The sequence below is a fragment of the Perca flavescens genome, chromosome 8 (assembly GCF_004354835.1).
Source record: "Perca flavescens isolate YP-PL-M2 chromosome 8, PFLA_1.0, whole genome shotgun sequence".
Lineage (NCBI taxonomy): Eukaryota > Metazoa > Chordata > Actinopteri > Perciformes > Percidae > Perca > Perca flavescens.
In genome coordinates this window covers 11236394-11246563 of record NC_041338.1, presented here as the reverse complement: position 1 = coordinate 11246563, position 10170 = coordinate 11236394, and positions in this window count along the sequence as shown.

Below are 10170 nucleotides of genomic sequence, written 5' to 3'. Positions count from 1 at the left end.
GATAAGTAGCCAGGCACCTTTCTTGAGTTTTAATTAAAACGCCCTGAGAATTTCTTTCTTTCTGAGAGTTCAGAGCTTAATATGTTGAAAAACTCGTCTGGGTTATAATGGGAGAGGGACGAGAGAGGAGTTGAAGAGGATGATACTGAAAGCAAATGAGAGGCTGTTTACAGATAAAGCCATTAACATGTCTCGTTAATCAATTAACTCATTCATGGATAATGAAAAGACTAATTAACTCCTGGTTATAAGGCCATGGGAGGTTTGTTAAGGAGAAATGGTTGCAGAATAAAGAAGTGCTGAGAGGTCTCTGAAAAAAAACATAGTCTGAGCAAATCCACCTTTTTAAATTAGACCCTGCTCATTTAAAGTAGCATAATGCATTGCGCAAATGTGAAAGGTAAGTGAAAACATTTACAAGTACTTTTGTCTTTGCTTTTCTCTCCTTTCTTATCCAAAAAACTCGTTTCCTGTCTCCCTAAATCCCTCAAATTTGCTTTTTCCTTTCCTTACTTTTCTTACCATTTTTTTTTCAAAAGTGACGGGGAATGACATGCAGAAATTGGCATGTAGCATTTAGTTGAGTAAGTCTATGCTAATACCTCCATCTCAAAACTCCAATACCCTGGCCACCCACTCTCTCTACACTATTTGTGCCTGTTGTGTCCCTAACTGAACTACTGACATTGGAGAATCTGTGTGAGCAGCTGGTGCTTTAAATTACATCTTCTCCTTCTTCCTCATTTAAAAATCCAGGAACTATGAATACACAAATATTTAAATAATTTTAAAAGCTAGAAAGAAGATGTCTCCTACTTCTGTCTTCTCTCTATGTGGCTATAGCAACACCATTGAGTTGTAGAGGACGTGACTATATCATGGTCCCCTTAATGTCTTGGTCAAGCAGTATCTGTTTTGTGAACATACACACCGTGGACACCCAACACATTCTCACTCTCCCATCGCGCATTCACGCTAAAAGTCTCCTTTAGCGCCGGGACTCTTGACGTCATTTTTGACGCCCTGGGTCATGACTGACATGCAAGACAAGAACGTGACATGAACTCCGGCCTCCTGGGTGAAAGTCCTGTGTTGTTTGAGTCATCCACCACCCCAACCAACCTCCTTACGCGGCATTTCGGTCTTTAATACTACTCACTACCATTGTTGCTCTTAATGGTGCTGCTCTGCCGCGGTGCGTTCTGTAATGGGAAAAATTATTTTTTAAACATAATTCCTTATTTTTTTAATGTTTTATTTCTACTTTAATTCTCTCACAAATGCTTAAAGAGTCTATCTCATTTCCCACATGTAGATTTTGATTCTAACTTTGTGAGACATCCAGTCTGGAACATTATGTGAGCACTGTTAGCCTGAACCGATAAAGGTACAAGGTTACCCTTAAACTATCTCATGTTTTCCCATGCCAGTTAAGATGTAACTGGGGGGTGAAAGTTGTACAGGGAGGAAGAGGTGAGATGACTCCAAGATGTCTTTTGCATTTCTCTGATTGTCTTCATGTGTATCAGATTGCCTGTCAAAATTGTAGCGTCATAATAATCCAAGTGCGTGTGTGCTGTCACTCTGAAGATGCATAAAAGCCTGGTGTTCTAATCACTCATTTGAGAAACTGACTCCACACTGGGCTGCGGCCTTTTGTGAAATCATGTTGCTCCTATATTTGCAAATATATATATGTTTTTAATAAAATACAAAAACCCAACTTGGTTTTAGTCTCAATCTGTCTCATTTGTTTCAATTTACTAAACTCTGAAAAACTCTCCCCCCTGCTGCAAAGGAAACTTCCACGACAGTTCCATACGCTGAAGGGTTCCTTTTTGCATTGTATCTGATGCTGAGAGCCACTGCCTAAGCGTCACCAGATGTTCAGATGTTCTCTGATTGCTTCTTCATTCTGATGGGCAAAATTTAGGTTGAAGAGTTGAAAATAACTCTACAAGCCCTACATATGACTGTCTGGTCAAACAAACAATCTAGCCTGACCTGAAAATGGAGAAGCACTGAACAACAAAGGCTGGACCAGAAGGCACACATGCATGACTGCTCAACATTTTCAACCAATAAGTAGTGCTCCGTTGTGTTGTGAGGAGGCAGCATCAGAGTTAAGGCCCTGACACCATGGAGATTGTCGGCCGTTGGTCCAAGTTGGGCCAACTTGGGCCAACTTGGCATTGGTGTCACTTTTTTCAGTCCTGGAAGTTGCTTGAAGGGTTAGTGGGACAAACATGAGGTAATTGTTTAAGTGTATATGATTGACACTGGGTTGATATTTGGTTTGTACCAAATAGCATTGGGATAGTTATTTGAGTTATATATATGATAAATATGATTTAATTGTTTAAATTGTGGAGATAGATCCCGGTTTGTGGGAAACTTCTTTCTACTCCTTTTTGGACATGTAATATTTATTTATGTAGTTTATTTATGTGCTTTGAGAATTGGAATTGAATTGTTTGCTCTGCTCTCTATTTCCCCTGTTCCCATGCCAATTTAATCATAATCTGATCTGCATATGTTCAACATCAGTTTCTGGGCATTTTACCCTTACTGGTAATCTAAAGAAGTGGTACTTGATCAAATGGAACAAATTTTAATTGACAAGAGTATGTATTTAAAATGCATCTAGTGTACAGCTATTTCATGTGTTATCTTCAATATGTTTACCTGTTTGTATTCCTATCAGCTTTAAGTTTAATCCAGTTTCCCTAGAGATATATTCAAATGTTCATTGAATTGCATATTTTTATTGCACACTCACTCTGTTTTTCTCTTTCTCTTCCAGTATCTCCCCGTCTGTCTGTGTGTGACTGTGCTGCTCACTTCCCTGGAAAATGTGGTGAGAAGGGAAGTTGGTGGGAGTGGGTAGCAGTTGGATTTAAGTATCCAGGCTCCTTTCAGTCAGAGAGAGAGACTCTATAAAAGAGGCAGTGAGGCATGCTGGAGGGCAGGGAGTGATCTGCGGGCTTCTTCTACCTGAGAGGAAACACAGAACACACACACACACACTAACGCACGCACGCACGCACGCACGCACGCACACACACACACACACACACACACACACACACACACACACACACACACACACACACACACACACACACACACACACACACACACTATACCAATGGGCTGTCAAGTGCAGCTGAGAGAGGCTGTGAGTGGGGCAATCACAATGGGCCCCCGGGGATAGAAGGTGACCCCTAGGAGTCTATAATTTAGAAAGGGGTTAGTCTATCATTCACAAACTCTCTGAACAGACTCATATGGGCAAGACAGGCAGTTCATTATCGCTGAGGAGCAGGCAGAGGGGAGGAGGGAGGCGGAGCAGAGAGGAAAGACAGGAAGAGGGCTGAAAAGAGAGAAAGAAGAGGGAAGAAAAGGAAAAGAGACGGTGTAAATAGAGTGTATAGTGTATAGTGAATTAAAACTAATAATCTAATAATTTGAAATAATCAAATAAGATAATATTATCAAAATAAGCTTCCATTTTTACATTAACAACAACAACTAAGCAACAAAGAATACAGAGAGCAAAGGTCACGTCCATGGAGGCTACAGTTCCCAAAAGTCTTGTGTTATAGAGAAAGTACAAAAAACAAACAAATAGGATATCTTTCATGGTCAACAAATCCTCCAAACCATACAACAATATAGGTCGTTTGATCCCTTGATCCCTACCCTCTAATACAACCCACAGGAGCTTTTCATAAAATAGCCCCCCTAGCAGTAAACCTGTTTGAGTCGTGACTCAATCGGATCTTTAACGCGACTCTTTAAATTAACTCATGAATCGCGAGTCTCTAGTATCTTAACTCGGATCAGTTGAGTCCTACCACAGTTCAATATAAAATGTAACAGCGCCACACACAAACCTCTTGCAACTTTAGCTACTACTAGTCCTAGCCATCTTAGCTGCCAAAAGCTTTATAACTTACAATTTCGTAGGCAACAACAACTCCACAAGTCAACTCAAGCAACTGAGTGAGCAGAGAGACAGTCCAAGACAGGTTATAGGAACTTCCCGAGCCGCAGACTCAGAGCCGGAAACATTGCAAGCTCGCAGACCACTCGAGGACTCACGAGCCCTCGACGACCCATGAGTTCTCAATGACTCACGAGTCCTCGACGACCCGCGAGCTCCCGCGCGAGTCAGTCAGTCGTGCAAATCAGCCAGCTACGTTATCATGAATGGATCAGTAGCAGACGAGCAAGTTAAGTCTCTCCTCGAGCTCAGGTTAAAGCTAATCCACAACAAAAGTTATTCTTTCACTTCTGAAATAACATACAATGTTCTGCACGTAGCCTAACTGGGCCTACTGTAGGTTTGGTGTATAATTGGAGTATATTAAAATGCAATTAGGTCAAGCAGACAGTCTGAAACATTGCAATCTTGCCTCGGCTCGCCTATAGATCAATACTGACTCAAGTGACTCAAGAGACTTGCACTACCTGGATCAGTTTAGTGAGTGACTCAGAATAACCCAAATCCTTAAAAGGAATCGAGTTTGCCAGGCCTACCTAGCAGTGGTAGGAAATACGACCTCATATCTAAACCAGAGAATGTCGGTCTCGGTTTTAAATGTAAAAGTCGCGATTTTAAACAGCGTTGTGAAATGTTCGCAGTTTGGTTAGGTTTAGGCCCAATAACTACTTGGTTATGTTTAGACACCAAAACTACTTACTGAAGTTTAGAAAAAGATGGTGGTTTGGGTTAAAATCAGACGTTACTTCGCTTCCTGAAGGTTAGGCACGTGATGCTGAACGTGATGTTCGTTAAGGAAAAAAAAAAATCATTGTTAACTTTTACAAAAAGAACTGCTCTCCGGGGTGAAAGTCCTGATGGGCAAAAATTGGAAGGCTTCTACGGTATGATGTAGCCAGTCAGCTTACATAGAGACAGAGCGCATTGCGTCATACCCAGAACCACACCCACCGGAGGGGAAATCAATCTGCGCCACAATATGCAACTTAGGGCTGAAACGCTAACAAACTGCCTGTACTGTAGCTAGCTAAAAACATTAGATTTAACATTAAATTTAAATATATAGTGTAGTTTCTGTCTCCACCATGAGGAATTCTTAGTAATGAACACTGTAGCGCATCCACATGACACAAGCCTTCCGTGATCGCGCACCACCCCCACCCCTCCTCCACGCAGTTCCTTGTAGCCAAGGAGGACACAGAGTATTATAAAAACATGATGGACTCTTCAGTAGAGGTAATTATATTCACTTGAGCTTCTGCGCGCAAAAGTCGCCAGACTACACCATTTTCTAAACATAGCCATACTGAAAAATACAGAGTTTAGTGGAGCTGATAGTCTTAATTAGCTTTGTATCAACTAATCTGGCAATGGCTTGAATGTAACGGACGTTCATTATTATAAAGAAATTACGCACTAAAGCTTTAAGCATGTCAAAGGATTATTTTAGCACCCCTTGTCTACCAGAGGGCAAGTTAGCTGTTAGTAAGCTAATGCTGGCTATGTGTTAGCAAGCTTGCATATAATGCTGCATAGCTTTCTGATTTATCCACATTCCACTACAACACAAGTTGCATACTGTCAAAAAGATTTAGCTTAACTAACAAGTTAATAGTTAGCCTAAAACTGACATTTGAATATTTAGGTTATTGTCAGGATCCCACAGTCTTCCCATTCTTCCTGCTGATTCCACATGTCTGTATCCACTTTTGTCTTCCTAAATGTTTTTTTGGTTCAACAGCTTTTTAAAACTTATTTGTCCTAGTAGTTCTTTACCATGTTGGTAGTGAATATCACCACACAGCAGCTTTTAGACATGTTTCTGTTGTTTGCTAGCAGACAGAGTTGACACCGTCACGCAATACAAGTCAATGGAGAGCGGAGAGTTGTTTTCCACTTAAGAGGGGACGGGGCTTAAACGTGCTCTGTCTCAATAGAGCTCAACAGTCGTGGCCAGGTTGGCTCAGTGGGTAGCGCAGGCACACATATACTGAGAGGCTTATGCCTTGACACAGAGGTCCAGGGTCCGAGTCCGACCTGTGACAATTTCCTGTACGTCTTCCCCCTCTGTCTATCAATTAAAGGCAGAAAAGCCCAAAAAAACAATCTTAAAAAAATAGAGCTCAACAGTGACCGCCCACTTTTTTAATGGCTCTGGTCCTGGAAGTCTTTTTCCCTTAGGATTGTGAGTAGTGTAGCATAAGATTGCAAATAAAAAATGTTTTTCGATCTTAAAACAAGGTTGATTTCGTACGGACTTCTAGCTTTTACAGGAGCAGAAACTTTCGTTTCACAACCTCATAGCTTGGGGTCAGTCTACCTTGGATGGTTTAGACATTATGGCAGGGCAGCGGTGGCCTAAAGGTTAGGGAATCATCGGTTCAATCCCCAGACCGGCAGGATAAAATCTGGGTGGGGAAAGTAAAAGAGCAGTGCTTGTCCCTCCCTCATTACCACCACTGAGGTGCCCTTGAGCAAGGCCCTTAACCCCAGCCGCTCCAGTGGAGCTGCTCAGTGGCCAGCAGATCAGACTGTGGTTGACCTGTGTGAATGTGATCAGGGTGTTCCTGCAAAAGAGAGGCTTCCTCTCAGTGAACCTTCCCTGAATAAATAAAGGTAAAAAAAAAAAATGGCTGCTAATCAAAATCCTTTTGGAGAAAATCACACTTTTTTGCATATAGGAAAAAGGTTAATAGTCTAGAGCCATGCTAGTTGCTCTATGAGGCTATTCTTAGGCACAGTGGTGCTTTGAGCGAAATGCTCATTTGGGGCTCAGTGTCTTGCCCAAGGACACTTCACATGTGGATGCCAAGCTTTTACTAAGGTCATTTTAAAATTAGTGGCTGTCAACTGATTCACAAAAACTATTTGGTATTATATTATATTGTATTTTGAATCTATATTCAATCTCAGATGATAATTCACAGGAGAAAATATCTTATGAGGCAGATGTATAGTGTGAACTGTGAGGTGCTGGAATAGTAGAATGTTGATGCTCATTTGGACTATGGCTGCTTGTTTACTAGTGCAACATCATCCTGCTGCCAGTGTTGGTGTTCTCACTATTTGGGTCTGTTCAGGTCGATCACATTTTTGACCTAATTAGCTTTGGGTCCATTTGGTCTTTGGTCAGACAATTAACATCCAACTTTGCAGCTCTGCTTTGAGCTTTTAGCACATTGTTTTTGTTTTACAGGTTTTACAGCACATTTGGCTTATGTTTCACTTTCACAGATCTCATCAACCCTATTTCCATTAGCAGCAGACAGCTGTTTTCAGATGATAAGCCACTGCACACTACCTGTCAAGATAAAGTTAATGACTGAAGAAAGTGGAGCATGTAGCAGTTAAAGAGACAGATATGAGACCAAGCTAGAACTAGAAGGAGAGTGAACATTGAACTCACATTAATCAGGTGAACAAACAGAACTCTAAGTGAATGCTAATATTGCTTTGTGTCCACTGGATGTGTAAATATGATACGATATGCTTTAGCCATAACAACTTTAGAAGCTAGCTATGGTAGTTCTGTCAGCTGGTTTTGATGTTGTCTGCCCCCTAGTGCCATGCATGTAGATGACCTACATGCAACAACACATGGTGTGTTTACACGGTTACTAGTTTCTGTGTGTGTTAGGCGATACCACACAGAGCTGTGACGAAAGGAGCAAAATACAGACATTTCACTCTCTCTCACACACACACACACACACACACACACACACACACACACACACACACACACACACACACACACACACACACACACACACACACACACACACACACACACACAGAGTTTTTCAGCTCATTAGGCAGAGGGTTGCATGTCTAATCAGGTTTTGTGTGGATGGTGCAGGGTCATTATGATCTAATTTACCTTCAGTGGTTATTCAGCTGAGCAGAAAGGGAGGGAAGAGGAAGGAGGACGGAGGGAGGATGGTCCAAATCTGACGGGAACTTGTGCAATTGTTTGTCACACTGATAAGAATACATAATATCTACATCTTAGGTGGCAACGTTAAGGTCACTGAGTAGATTTTGGTTTCTATGACTTATTGCAGCAAGTTGACATTCTCACTGTGGCTTAACATTAAAACACATTTAAATTTGAGTTGTTTGTTTTCAACAAGGATGACATATTTGGACTGTTTCTTTCATCATTGTGGGTGATAGCTGTTAAAATAGCAAGATGTGTTATTGGAAAATGAAGACAGAAATTGATAATATAAAGATTTATTTTATCCTTCACCGTCAATAATAACTTTGTAAAATACATGTTTTACTAGGGCTGCACAATTAATTGCAATATTGTTGCTCTGTGTCTGCTGGATAAATAGTTTGCTAACATGTAACATATAATATGCAATATCAACTTTAAAAGGCCATTATACAGTATGTCACGGAGGTTCAAAGATGGAAGATAAAAAAAAAAATAAATAACTACACTGACCTTATCTGACAAAAACAAAACAAAAAACACCTTCAATAAAATAAAAATATATAAAGATAATCAATTGTAATCAGGGAAATGTTATTTTACTATTTTGTTGTTAAGCTAGACAAACCACATCCACGGCTACAGAGGTACTGTGGTACACACAATGAGATGCAAATTAAATTATGAATCTTCCGTATGTTGTATTGTATTCATGGGGAACAATTTGTTCAAATTAAATCATATCTCTCCTTCTTTATATATGAACAAATACAACTACAATGTAGAGGCCAACTGGCCCTAACTTTGGGCCCCAGGAGCTGGTTAAATTCCAAGCTGTTGTATGGTGCAGGAACATATACATGGGGGTCCACTGCCTTTGTTCAAGTGTGTTAAATGGGTTAAAGAGTAGTGTCCAGAAGCAGCAGTGTGTGTCTTGCTCAGCGTGCAGGGATAAAGACCTCCATATGATACTGGTCAGTCAGGTCCAGCAAACAGCCAACAGGGCCGACCACCTGCCAATCAAACAGAGCACACACAACAATATGTGGGAGTCAGCCTGAGCCTGAGCCTCCCCACACACACACACACACACACACACACACACACACACACACACACACACACACACGTATTGACACAGAGCCCCCTTAAATATACGTCTCTAAATAAACATACCATGAACACTGGCGTTCAATATGATTTCTAATAGTATTATTTGTACTACTAAACACATGGAAAATACTATATATATATATATATATATATATATATATATATATATATATATATATATATATATATATATATATATATATTGTTAAGCTACAGAATATATTTGACATTAGCTTTTTGCTAACCAGCCACTGTGGCTAGTGGTTTTCTAAAGTCACTATCCACTCAGCATTTTCACTAGCCACAATTCTGTTGTTGGGAAATTACGTTTTATCTGAATATGGTGTGCTACAATTTACTTGAAGAACTAGATTTACAACTGTTTTTTCAAATTTGTCTTTTTTTTTTTTCTCCAACATTTATGCTAGAAAACCAAAAAAATCAAAACGACACATCAACACTGCTAAAATAAATGAATGATAAGTGAATAAGAAAAAAAACTGACAAGACATTAATGTTAGGCCTTCTGCCCCAGTGTAGTGTGCTGCATTGTCTCTCCCCTTTCTCTGTGTTTTGATTACAGGAGTGGAGTCAGGTGTGCAGGAGTCAGAGCCAGCTACTACTCATCAGCCTCATCCTGCTCTGCTATACACTCACCTAAAGGATTATTAGGAACACCTGTAACATTTCTCGTTAATGCAATGATCTAATTAACCAATCACATGGCAGCTGCTTCAATGCATTTAGGGGTGTCATCCAGGTCTAGACAATCTCCTGAAATCCAAACTGACTGTCAGAATGGGAAAGAAAGGTGATGTAAGCAACTTTGAGCGTGGCATAGTTGTTGGTGCCAGACGGGCTGGTCTGAGTATTTCACAATCTGCTCAGTTACTGGGATTTTCACGCCCAACCATTTCTAGGGATTACAACGAATGGTCTGAAAAAGGAAAAACATCCAGGATGCTGCAGTCTTCTGGGCAAAAATGCCTTGTTGACGCTAGAGGTCAGAGGAGAATGGGCCGACTGATTCCAGCTGATAGAAGATCAACTTTGACTCAAATAACCATCGTTACAACCGAGGTGTACAGCAAAGCATTTGTGAAGCCACAAC